Consider the following 13,997-nt stretch of genomic DNA (forward strand, 5'->3'; position numbering starts at 1 on the left):
GCAGGCAGTGACTAGTGGGGTACCACAAGGTTCTGTGCTGGGGCCCCAACTGTTTACACTGTACATTAATGATTTAGACGAGGGGATTAAATGTAGTATCTCCAAATTTGCGGATGACACTAAGTTGGGTGGCAGTGTGAGCTGCGAGGAGGATGCTATGAGGCTGCAGAGCGACTTGGATAGGTTAGGTGAGTGGGCAAATGCATGGCAGATGAAGTATAATGTGGATAAATGTGAGGTTATCCACTTTGGTGGTAAAAACAGAGAGACAGACTATTATCTGAATGGTGACAGATTAGGAAAAGTGGAGGTGGAACGAGACCTGGGTGTCATGGTACATCAGTCATTGAAGGTTGGCATGCAGGTACAGCAGGCGGTTAAGAAAGCAAATGGCATGTTGGCCTTCATAGCGAGGGGATTTGAGTACAGGGGCAGGGAGGTGTTGCTACAGTTGTACAGGGCCTTGGTGAGGCCACACCTGGAGCATTGTGTGCAGTTTTGGTCTCCTAACTTGAGGAAGGACAGTCTTGCTATTGAGGGAGTGCAGCGAAGGTTCACCAGACTGATTCCCGGGATGGCGGGACTGACCTATCAAGAAAGACTGGATCAACTGGGCTTGTATTCACTGGAGTTCAGAAGAATGAGAGGGGACCTCATAGAAACGTTTAAAATTCTGACAGGGTTAGACAGATTAGATGCAGGAAGAATGTTCCCAATGTTGGGGAAGTCCAGAACCAGGGGTCACAGTCTAAGGATAAGGGGTAAGCCATTTAGGACCGAGATGAGGAGGAACTTCTTCACCCAGAGAGTGGTGAACCTGTGGAATTCTCTACCACAGAAAGTTGTTGAGGCCAATTCACTAAATATATTCAAAAAGGAGTTAGCTGTAGTCCTTACTACTAGGGGGATCAAGGGGTATGGCGAGAAAGCAGGAATGGGGTACTGAAGTTGCATGTTCAGCCATGAACTCATTGAATGGCGGTGCAGGCTAGAAGGGCCGAATGGCCTACTCCTGCACCTATTTTCTATGTTTCTATGTTTCAAAGGTTAAGGAATTCCTCTGGTCATGATGGGGCACATTCTCTGCTCCCACGGAGTGCATCACAGTCACACGCTCCATGATTTTCCACCAATTAAAATGAATGGTGATTACATCATGGGTTGCGTGCCTGCAATTGGCTCCCTGCTGGAAGTGTGGGATTGGGCCTTTTGTTTTGATACTGTAAATGCCCTGGCCAATTTTCCTTTCACTAACTTACACTATCTTTAACAAATGGGTATGTGCACCAGAAAAGGTCTCACGCCTGGGCTTTATAAATTAGTTGGTCACATTTGGAGCAGCAGTAGGAGAGGGGGTGGGGGGAGGGAAATTGGCAGCCAAACAGCTGAAGATGTTCAAGATTACATAAGGAATTGGCAGGAACTTGGCATCAAACACATTTCATGTTGATTAATGTGATCTCATCTATTGTCTCCTGATTACATGACAGGAAAATCCAGAGGTAGAATTTAATCTTAAAAGCTATGCACAATGCTGTAGTGTATGAACGCAAATCTGTTGCCACATGAAGCTTGAGGAATGCTTAAACTAGGTTCATTATGTATCATCCATTTACACTCAGTTTGAACTCGAAATGAAAGCAGTGTGCAAGAGCCCCCTCAGTGGCTTTGTGACTGAAAGCACTTCCAGCCACAGAAGGTCCCAAGTTCAACGAAGTTAGCTGATCTCAGCCAGGACAACAGTTGTGTGAGTTTGTGATTTTTGCATCTGTTTTTATTATTATAGAAGATGTTTTAATAGCTTGGTTTTAAGAGAAATCTTACTGTATGAATTTTGAATGAGCATTATTATGTGTATCAGGTTATTTGCTTGTCTTCAATAACCGCCACCCCCCCGCCCCCCACAGTCGCTCCTCTAATAAGACAATTGTGTTGTGTTTTCTTCATTGTAAGATCAGAGGGCAATAAGACAGAGACAGTAGTTATCTGTACTCTGCAAAGACCTCGTCACTGCTGCAGTTGGAGACTATTTAAGCCTAGAAATTAGTTGGTGCTTTTAGTGGATGAACACTTAATGGCCCGGATTTCGCCGTTGAAATGATGGCGCTTGCCACTGACCTCAAAGAAAGCTTCCCATAAATATATAGCAATCTCTGTGGTGTCAATTTTATCTCTCCCGACATTAATTTGAATCCGACACCAAGTCTAGGAGATCTCTAGCATCCAGTAATAGTGATGTCATCAAGCTAGCTAAGCAGCCATCCTATTGAAGAATTCTCGCAGACAGCAAACCGGGAAGTAAAATGCACTGATTTTCCTTCACATTTTAAGTATTTTACAGAGAGCAAATTAAAGATTGGGACATACACATGGGATTAAAGTAGAAGATGAGATATCATAAACAAACTTTTAAAAAAATGTTAAAAACCATGGAATTTTTATCATCGTGAAAAACTGTGACATTCCATAAATATAAAATAAGTTTGTCAGGGCCAGAACGGTTGTTCAGCAGTAATTATGACTCAGTATGCCATTGGGAAACCTAGTTATACCTCATTCAACTTTTTTTTAAAAAACAGCAATATTCCAGCCTACAAGGGGGGAGTTTTTTTCGGTTCAGTGATTTCAAATTGATTGCCGGGGAGTTCAACAGCGTGCGCCGCGGAGGAGCAGTGAATGACTGACAATAACTTCTGGATTCCACGTTTATAAGCGCATGTGCAGACTCCAAAATTTGCTGTCAGATTCACAGTTGTAATGACGCCGAATGCGGACAGTTCCGCCGTCATTACAACCTCAAATTCTGAGCCAATGTGTTCTTATGACATTCAGCCAGAGTTCCTACTCAAGATTATAATCAGGGACTCCTGATTAAAAAGTGTGCCTCAGTGGCTATCAGCTGAGGACAAGATTGGGCTCATTTGCAAAGCTGAATAGTCTACCAACACTCACAATCTTTGCCAATAGACAAAGCCAGTTGGGTAATGCTGTCAGCACCAGTGGAACTGTATCCCAGCGGGAGCCAACACCTTTAGGAGAGTGGGGCTTGGAAGGGCCGAGAATTGGATTAACTAAAGAAAGTGGCAGGCATATAAATTCAGATCAGGCAACAGAACAAAAATAAATTAAAACTGCACTAAAAAACTGACACTTTCATTTCATGTTGAGGATGCTGTAACATTTTACATCTTCAACTAATAATCAAAGACATTTACAGCCAATCATTTTTACAGGTTTTAAACATCAAACATGCTAGCCTGCCAGGAAGCCTCAAAATAAATTCAGTATGGAAAAAGTTTTTTTTAAATGAACAAGAGATTATGTCTCAGAAACTACTGTTGGTGATATTGGTGGACAAATGCCTTCCCTGATGATGACTGTTGATGATATTGGTGTACAAATGCCTTCTCTGTCCATTACTTCAATGGAGATGTTCAAACATATTAAATGTTTGGCACAGTAATGTCGTGAACATGTTAAACATTCATCTATTAATATCACCAATGGTAAGCTCTAGGGTTAATTAGTTTCCAACTGCAGCAGGGCTATCAGAATGTAGACTGCTGATCGCCAATGTGGCTTAGTTGCCCTCCAAACTTCCACTGAAGAAAACACTACATAATTGTCTTATTATAGGGGAGCATTACTTCCAATCTACTGGGACACATGCTTCAGAAAATCTAATAAGCTAACTCTGATACACAGCATGATGCTCATTCAAAATTTATAGACTAGAATTTATTTGTCAAACCTCCGCAGATTATCAAGGTGCCAAGCTTCCATAATAAGAACTGAGGCAAATGTCACTAAGGTTATAGAAATACAGGTAATACATTTTCTGAGCACCAGGCCTGTGGATGCTCCACAACAACAACTTGCATTGACATAGCCCCTTTAACATAGTAAAATGTCCCAAAGCATTTTACAGCAGCGTTATCAAACAAAATTTGACACCGAGCCATATAAAGAGATATTAGGACAGGTGACTAAAAGCTTGGTCAAAGAGGTAAGTTTTAAGGAGCGTCTTAAAGGAGGAGAGGTCGAGAGATGGAGAGGTTTAAGGAGGAAATTCCACAGATTAGAGCCTAGGCAGCTAAAGGAACAGGCACCAATGGTGGAGCGATTAAAATCGTGGATGCACAAGAGGCCAGAATTGGAGCAGCATAGAGATCTTGGAGGGTTGTAGAGCTGGAAGAGGTTACAGAGATAGGGAGGGGCAAGGCCTTGGAGGGATTTGAAAATAAGGATGAGAATTTTTTTTAAATCAAGACGTTGCCAAACTGGGAGCCAATGTAAGACAGGGAGCACAGGGGTGATGAGTGAACGGGAGTTGGTGCGAGTTAGGATACAGGCAGCAGAGTTTTGGATGAGCTCACGTTTATGGAGAGTGGAAGATGGGAGGTGGTCAGATGATCATTGGAGTAGTCGAATCTAGAGGTAACAAAGGCATGGATGAAGGTTTCAGCAGCTGATGAGCTGAGGCAGGGGGGGAGACCAATGGTGTTACATATGTGAAAATAGGAGGTCTTGGTCATGGAGTGGATATGGGGTCGCTGGCTAGGGAACAGAGTTTGTGACAGGGATCGAAGACAATTGCTTCAGTGTTCCCAATATTTAGTTGGAAGAAATTTCTGCTCATCCAGTACTGCATGTTGGAAAAGCAGCATGGCAAATCAGAGGCAGTGGCATGGGCAACAGAGGTGGTGGTGAGGTAGAGCTGGGTTTTGTCAGCATACATGTCAAATCTCACATTGTGTTTTTGGATGATGCCGCTGAGGGGCAGCATGTAGATGAGAAATAGTAAGGGGCCATCAATAGATTTATGGGGTACTCCAGAGGTAATGGTGTACTTTAAAACTACAGTAACAAAATCATTTAGGAGTGAAATCAAGGGAGGACCTTTTGACACAAAGGGTAGTCAAAGTCTGGAACTCTCTCTCCAAAAGGTTGTGGATGCTGGATCAATTGAAATTTGCAAAGCTAAGATCGATAAATTTTTGTTAGGTAACGATATCAATGCAAATGGATCAAAGGTAAGAAATGGAATTGAGGTACAGATCATCGATGATCTACTTGAATATCAGAACTGGCTTGAGGGTATGAATGGTCTACTCCTGTTCTTATGTTTCCTATGTTCTTACTGAAAAGTACTTGACAAAACTTGGCTTTTCCATGAACTGAAAGCTCTGTAGTTCACTGGGTCATTAACCCTTCCATTGCCTCTCAAAGGTTGTACACTATCTGAAAAGAATGCCATTGGAATGACATTGTTTTTATTCGTTCCTGGAATGTGGGCGTTGCTAGCAAGGTCAGCATTTATTGCTCATCCCTAAGTGTCCTCGAGAAGGTGGTGGTGAGTTGCTTTGTTGAACCGCTGCAGCCCGTGTGGTGAAGGTGCTCCCGCAGTGCTGTTAGGGAGGGAGTTCCAGGATTTTAACCCAGCGACAATGAAGGAACAGCGATATATTTCCAAGTCAGGATGGTGTGCAACTTGGAGGGGAACTTGGAGGTGATGGTGTTACCATGCACCTGCTGCTCTAGGTGGTAGAGGTTGCGGGTTTGGGAGGTGCTGCAGTGCATCTTGTAGATGGTATACCTGTATTAAGATCTATACATTTACGTGGATCTGACACTAAACCAATTCGTATGGATGTACCCAGCGCAGCATCTTAAACTAGGAGTTGTTTTGGTCACAACCAAACAACTAGTTGAATTAGATCTAAAATAAACAAATAAAAGATCTTTTCCAACAGTTTAAAGGGGGGGGTGGTAACAGCCATGAAATGGAAGTTCCGACGACAGGCGGGGACGTCCTGCCCCGTCGCAATATTGGGGCCACCTCCCCCTCCCAGAGGAAGTGGAACGCAAAATAACGCACTCCACGTCATCTGTGGGGCGGAAGGATAGGGAGAGGAGTGCAGCGCTATGTACCGGGACGCATAGCGTTGCCACATAGAAGGGGGCCCACCCCTTCACTAAAGGGGAAGGCCAAGCTACAGACTTTGCCGGTCCCTACCTGGACCACCGGGGTGCCGTGGCATCAGTCTGGCACTCAAGTGGAGTGCCGGGCTGCCAGATTGCGGCATGGACTCCGCGTAAGTCGGCCGATTTTTATTTTCACAGATGCCATCTCACCTTTAACTAGCACCCCGCGAGCGGCCTGCTGCCCCCGAGACTGTCGCTGTCATCACTCGGCACAGCTTCAGGGGGCACTCCGTAATATTTGCTCCGGGGCAAAAAAACGGATCTCTGCGCACAATGATGATGTTGTCATCGCCGGAGCAGCAGACCGGGTGTTATGAGTTACCACCACCGCTAAACTCCCATGGAATATAGTGGGAGTCTTAATGGTACGTGCATGAGTGAAAAGTGGTTTGCGCCCTCCCCCCCGGCCATACGGGAGGCACAAACGGCCCCAATTTCACCCCCTAAATTGTTGCTGGGTAGACAAGATTTTTCTTCAAATTGACGTTGAAGTATATCAATTAACAATCTTTAATGTTCACTTCACAGCTGTGGTGCAAAGATAATTTATATGAACAATATGTGCATATTCAGATGTGCAAATAAACTGCTGTTTGGTGCACCGTGCAAATAAATGGCCAGATATATCCAATAGTTTGATTCCCCATTAAAGGGGGCTGAAGTGGTCATTCACCCTTTTTCCTTCTGTACAGAAGGAATGAGATTTCAAGAGCTTTAAAATCGGTCAGGAAATTATCTAATTAGATTTTAGAAATCGCTTTGTCAATAGATCTGTGCCAAATTTTTGCAGATGTAAGGAATTCCGCACTGCTGCCTCCTTAAAGGGAAACAGATGCTTGGATAATAAGCACGGATCAATGAATCTCACCCAGCCTTAGCATAACCTAGCAACGTGAGGTAAAGTCCAAAGAAGAGGCAACAAGGATGGTTAGAGGAGAGGCTCGTGAAATTGTTTCCAATCAGGGAAAAGAAGGCATTGTGGAAGAATTGTGAAAGGAATTCACAAGGTGGTGTCGAGGCCTTATGCAGAACCAGAACATTGTGGGTTACTTACAATCTGTGGAATCCTAGTGCCAAATGCAATTTTGAGCTGCTAGGGGTAAAATTCAACTTCAGTGTGAGGGCACAAAATGGACGGTCTGTGAAACACCCCGTCAGATTTTCGTTTCCATTGAGGTTAGAACAGGCGGCCAATCCGCTACCACCCACATTTCACCCCCACTAAAGTTAAATGCTCACCCCACGGTCTCATTCACTGTGGATTGGCCACAGCCAGAATGGTGTAATTTTGATTGTAAAGATATCACTAGTAAATTACACAATGACCTTTTTGGAGCCAAGACAGATCTCAACGTAAATCGCGTTAACATTGAGAAATCATCAAACACTTTTCATCGCACAGTGCCCCTTTGAAGAGCAATTTCTTTTTGTACCTAGATTTGTGAATTTAATTAGCAAATTGCATCTGGTGAGTGGCAGGTGCTAACCTCAAACTTGTTTTTTTTTAAATGGGGAAGAATGTTTCAAGGAACTACAATGATTAGTTTGGATGTGGAAAAGTGACTCAAACAACAAGACAAATTGCATGATTGAATGCATTTGCAATGAATACTTTGTTTTTGAAAGGTCCTTCCTTCCCCCCCACCCTGCCCCCCCCACCTCACCTCGCCCAGCAAAAAAAACCTTTGATGGGTATATTTTTCAGTAGATCTAGTTATTGTAATAAGATTCATTCTGTAGTTCTGATATTCCAAGCATACTGTCTAAATATCTAGAGAGGATATTCTGCACTCTACAGAGGGCTATTGATGACACTGTTGTATACTTAACTTGTGTAACAGATGTTCTCAATCCCACTTTCAAGTTAAAAAAGCTCATGTTATAAAAGTAATTACAGATATAGTCAATAGTTTTTGATTGCAGAACACCATTTAATTAAATCCATTTAAAAAGCCGACAGTGTGATTGAAGATGCATCTTACTTTTTACCCACCAATTCAGTCACTAAATTTATGATTGATAATAACTTTTACTCTTTACAAATTATACAATTACACTTGCATGTGTTTTCAGGTGGAAACAAGTATATACCTGAACTAAAATCACCCTGAAGGGAAGTTAGAGACTAGCCGAATCTCGGGTAATTTTCATACTCTTTTTCCATTTTAATGTCCCAATGAACAGCCACATATTGCTCGCACAGATATTTGTGTGTTTTATCATTTATTTAATGATTCCTGCTTGTGAAAACTCAGCTCTACGTCTTCAAATGGGTTGGGGAGGCCAAGCAGCATTCACCTTGCCTGAATACACCATGCTCTGCTGTCGGCTTTTATTTGAATAATAGATTGCTTGCCCGTACACTTCGCTTATTTCTTGCAAAAGTGAAGTTGACCACCAATGGCTTCGACGTTACCCACAGAGATCCCAGCAAAATCCTAGAATCCATGGTTCAGGCCACTCTCAGTTTTGTTTTAATATTTGTTCATTAGAATCATCCCCTGCCCAATGTGCAGATTAATGGCACCAATCGGTCAAAACTTTCCCTCACAAATTCAAAGCACGTAAACTCAACTTTCCCCTAATTTCAGTGACTACCACAAAAGATGGTGAGGCTATGAAGTTTGATGTATGAACACCATTTTATACGATTAAATACATTGTTCACTGAATGGGAAATGTTACCATGGGGGGTGGGGGAGCGACTATCAAGTACTCTACATTGCTCCAACTCAGGCCACTTGTGCATCCCCCACTTCCTTTGCCCTACCATTGGCAGCCATGCCTTTAGTCATCCAGGCCCTAAGCTCTGGATTTACCTCTCTAAACCTCTTTCCCTCTCTAGCTCTCTCTCCTCCTTTTAAGCCGCTGCTTAAAACCTACCTCTTTGACCAAGCATTTGGTCACCTTTCCTAATGTCTCCTTCTTATGCTTGGTGTCATTTTTTTGTCTGATTAGGCTCCTGTGAATGGTTTTACTATATTAAAGGTGCTATCTAAATGCAAGTTGTTGTGGTCTAAGTAAATCCCAGAAGCACAATTAAAATAGTCTCCCATCTGAAGGACAATTCCTTTCTGGTACGAGTGGATAACCATTATGTGGAGCAATTTGTACTGAAGTTTCAGTGCCAATATCAGCATCCAACAGGGGCTACGATGCAGGTGTCTGCTCACATAAATGGCAGCAGTTCAAATAACAGAAATGTTGGATAAGTCATCTAAGCAGGTCTTTCAAGTCAGGAGACCTGGCAAGGCTAGACTCTCTGAACTTAAATGTGTTTTGAAGAAAATAATACGTCTCCTTTGTTAACATATTGGGGTCCATTTACCTCAGTCTATAAAGTTTTTTTTAAACTCCTAAACCGTCACTCATTTAGAATGTGTTGTGTCCTTAGATGTTCTAACAATGACTCCACGAGGCAGTGTGTTGTACTTGAACTATAGTGACCTTAGTCCTTTATTAGTTAACTCCAGAGTGAGGATCACACCTGGTGGCCTGCCTTTTATACTAGGCCAGGTACACCTGTACAGGTAACCTACAAGTCTCCCACTGCTGTGTCCTCTGGTGGCACACCTTGATATGGTACCAACATTGGTCATGTAAGATACATGACATCACTCCCCCCTGAACCCTCAGTGCAAATCGCCTCTGCATTACTTATGCTCTGGGTTTAGCTCGATGTGGGTTCTGTCTGGTAGACCTCTAATGGGCTGGCTCAACCTTGGGTGGGTAGTTGGTGCAGTAGTGTGTTGGTGGTTGCTGTGTGTGTGTGTGTGTGTGTGTGTGTGTGTGTGTGTGTGTGCACGCGCGCGCGCGTTCTTGACCATTCCATTCTCCCCGCCTCCCACGTTGGTGTGGCGGGGGCTCCTCTCATTCATGTAGACACAAGTTCAGGTAAGTGGGTTTTGCATGTTTTTTTTTGTTGAGTGTTTCCGTGGTGCAACAAGAGCGTTAGGTGCCTTGTCAGTGCGGTGACCGGTGCGTAAGGACAAGCTAGTTCCGGAGCTGCTGGGTGGTGTCCCCGAGTCCTGTGGCAGTTCAGTGCCTGGTGCTGACAGTGGGAAGCTGGTTGGCTCACATAGCCTGTTCTCGGGGCTGTCGCTTAGCGTCAGGCAGGTTCACAGATGTCTGTGACCACACCCCCCCCGCCCCGCCCCCATCCTTTCTTTATGCCCTGGGTCCCAGCTGCTCCCTGAGGAGCTGTTTAGCAGTGCACAGGGAACCGCTGACTCGCTGGCCTGAGCGTCGCTTGGTTTGAGATCCTGACTGGTGCTTGTTCCTCTGGGGAGACAGTGGCAGGTGACCCTATATCTTGGGGTATGGCCTTGGTGCAGTCTGCTCCTTAAGGCTCATGGCAGTTGGTGTCATCGATTGCCTGAGAGATGGAGCCGACCCAGGGCATGGTATCACCACCGGTGCCTTTGCGCTGCTGAGGTCGCTTGCTTAGCAGCTCATGTGTGTTGGCTGCTTGTGGTCACACTTCGTGGTGCATGACTGGTCCCCGGGATGCAGGCTACTGCATTGGGTAGCTCGTTGGACCTGTGTGCACCCGATGGGTGTCTGCCTGCTGTATTGTCTGCGTGTGGTGGGAATCCTGCAGCACACACACGATGGAGACTCCAGGGGTTTGATCACGATCACCCAACTTTTCCTCGCTGGTTGCATATGCACAGTTCAAATCATCAATTACACATTGTACATAATCACGCGACTTTTCCTCGCTGGTTGCATGTATACAATTCCGATTATCGGTTACACATTTTTCATTGTCAGTTACACACTTTACATAATCCGTTACACCTTTAATCTCTAACTTACAATTCATTACATTGCTTAATTGTGTGGAACTGTCCCTTTAATTATAGTGGGTTGCCGGCCTCTTTTAAGGGAGCCGAGCTTGCTTTACCCCAATCCACTTCTCAGTTTGGTGCCACGTGTTGCTCCATCAGCGCTGCACCTAGTGGTGCGGCCATCTTTGTCTTCAGCGTATCACATCGTGGTGCGAGCGCCATCTTTGCTTGGTCCACGATGTCGACTGCGGTGATCCTCTTCTCCCCGGCTTCTGCCTCCGCAGTTGGGAAGTCGCTGCTGGATCCGATTTTCTCTCTCCCGAGTCCTGCCACTGGAGCCTGGAAGGTGCGTTCGGGTCATCTCAGTTGGATCATCTCCACGCAGTCGTGCTGGGCGGTCTGTGTCTCGGGTGCCGTGCTAGTCAGCTCATCGGTGCTGGGTCCACCCTCAGGTGGGGGCTTGCTTTGCCTCTGAGCGCAGATGGCTTCAATTGCTGGAGGGGTGAAATCTTCCCACTTCCATTGGATCTTCTCCATCCACCTTCTGCCGAGCAACATTGGTCCATCACCTGCAACAATCCACAGAGGTAACTTGTGCACCGCGCCATCATGGAGTACCTTTACATTCAAACTACCAACGACTGGGATGATTTCATTGGTGTAGGTGCGCAGCTTTGCCTGAACCGGGGCAAACTCGGGTCATTCAGCTGGATTGTCCCATAGCCTCTCAAAGGTTCCTTGATTCATCACTGACTGGCTCGACCCCATGTCCACTTCCATGAAGACTGGAACACCCTCTAACTCGACTTCCACCTTCAGCGGGAAGCACTCGTTGGTGCAGGTAAACATGCTGGGACTGGGCTGCCTCTCTGTCTAACAATTCATAATCCACGCTGGATTTATAGCCATCTGCGGACTCCTCCTCTTACACATTCGCTGGAGATGGCCCTTTGTGCCACAGCCTTTGCAAACATAGTCTTTAAAACGGCACTGGTGAGCCCTGTGATTCCCTCTGCAACGCCAGCATGGAGCTACTCGATAAGCCCCCCTCGGAGGACTCTTAGTTAAGGGACTCGTGGGGCCTGTTCTCTCTTCCCTGAGAGGATTCGCACTCTACAGTCCAGCTCCTGAATGGCGCCACTCTTGCACAGTACCTGCCGGGTTTGAGTCCTGAGGGCGAGTCATCTGCCCAGAGCCGCAGGTTGAGGTCATGAAAGACTGGCTCACAGAGATGGCCTTCTGCAGTGTGACTGTGGTATCCGCCGACAGTAGCTTGTGAAGAAGGCCCTCATGGCCAACTCCAATGACGAAAATGTCCCGCAGCGCTTCGTTGAGGTGGGTGACGAACTCGCACGGTACCGCCAGCCTCCTGAGGTCTGCGGCGTACTTTGCGACTTCCTGGCCTTCAGTGGGTATAGAACCGGTGTCTGGCTCTGCGGATGCTCTCCTTGGGTTCGAGTTGCTCCTGGATCAGTGTTACGAGCTCCTTCTACGACTTGGTCGTTGTCTTTGCTGGTGCCAGCAAGTCCCTGACGAGGCCATAGACATTGGGCCCATAACTGGTTAGCAGGACAGTGCGGCGCTCATCAACCAGTGCGGCCGGGTCGTCTCCTGCCAGGTCGTTTGCTGCGAAAAAGTGTTCTAGCCTTTCCACAAAGGCGTCCCAATCATCACCATCGGCGAACTGCTGCAATGCTCCAAGTGTAGCCATTTCCGCGTGAAAGTTCGTATTCTCGTCACCAGTTGTTGTGTCCTTAGATGCTCTAACAATGACTCTACAAGGCAGTGAATTGTACTTGAACTGTAGTGACCTTAGTCCTTTATTAGTTAACTCCAGAGTGTGGATCACACCTGGTGGCCTGCCTTTCATACTAGGCCAGGCACACCTGTACAGGTAATCTACAAGTCTCCCACTGCTGTGCCCTCTGGTGGCACACCTTGATATGGTATCAACAGTGGCCATGTAAGATACAGGACAGAATTAATCTAGTATAATAATGTTCCTTTAAATTTACATGCACAAGAAAATATACTCCATTTTTATAACAGCATTTGGTGTATCTTTATCAAAGCTGAATAATCAGTAATGAGATAGTACTTTTACCTATAAGAATAACTGTACACTAAAATGAAATTATCCCTAAAATATACAGCTAGCGTACATAGAAGTGACTTATGAGACACGAGGCTTCAGGAGATGAGATGAGAGGAGGGAGGGGTAACATTGCAGATGGAATTTATTATTGAAAGTAGGCATTATAAGCACTCACTTAAATGGTTTAGGCTCGATTACAAAATGTCAGCAAATAACACTGCGAGCATAGTCACAATACATTTATAAGCTGCCAAGATACCAAAGCCAATGTCATAATACTCGAATAGTTTATACCAGGAGATACCAATAACAAAGCCTTGACTGATTTAGTAATTATTTATAAAGATAATAGAATGCTAGGATATACAGCCAGAACAATGGAATACAAGTTTAGAGAAAATATGTTACGACTTTAGAATGCACTGTTCCCAGGATACATGTTCAATTTTGGCCTCCATATCACACAAAAATATATCACACTTGCATTCAACCGGGTCCAGAAAAAGGGGAAGACTGTTTCCAAGTGTAAATGGGATAAACTTCAGGAAAAATTAGAAAAGCTTAAGATTTACAGTATAGAAAGGCGGCAATTATGGGGGCATTTCAATATTAAATGTATGGATAAGTTAAACCCCAAATATCACTTCAAAATATACCAGAAGGTATAGGCAGAAAACATAAATGGAAATTTGTAACAAGTCCATTTAATACATTTACTAGAGGAACTTCTTGACTCAGCGAGCAGCACGAGATAGAGTTAGTGTACAGAGGTTTGTGCTTCGATGGGCCAAATGGTATTTTCTGATCCCCCACTTTTCTTATCAGAACATTAGTTCAGATGGAGGAGGCCCTTCACAGCCAATCTGATCTAATTCTTCCAGAATTTAAACCCTACTGAACTTCCCATCTAGCCATTTTTAAACGAGTCAAGTTCCTGACATCAATCACTCTTCCAGGTAACTCATTTCTGCTGTTGATCACTGTCCTCCCTGCAGTGGCAGTATCAGTATCATAGCCGATGAGGTTTAACCGATTATTACTTATTGAAAACTTTTTCCAATACCTCGCTATGACAACTTGAAATATAGTCGGCAATGGCAATTTTTGATAGTCTCTGCGGGGACTAC

At 44.8% G+C, this 13,997-nt stretch overlaps 1 protein-coding gene and 1 non-coding gene across 3 annotated transcripts in view; one reads left to right on the plus strand and one right to left on the minus strand.

Moving 5' to 3' along the window:
* The window catches only part of celsr2 (cadherin, EGF LAG seven-pass G-type receptor 2), a 329,991-nt gene that overhangs the window by 262,318 nt on the left and 53,676 nt on the right, over positions 1 to 13,997 (minus strand). The window lies entirely within an intron of this gene.
* LOC139228401 (U4 spliceosomal RNA) lies at positions 13,854 to 13,993 on the plus strand. The gene has a single exon (XR_011587551.1). It is a non-coding gene; the product is annotated as a U4 spliceosomal RNA (small nuclear RNA).

This window comes from Pristiophorus japonicus, chromosome 17, assembly GCF_044704955.1.
Source record: "Pristiophorus japonicus isolate sPriJap1 chromosome 17, sPriJap1.hap1, whole genome shotgun sequence".
NCBI lineage: Eukaryota > Metazoa > Chordata > Chondrichthyes > Pristiophoridae > Pristiophorus > Pristiophorus japonicus.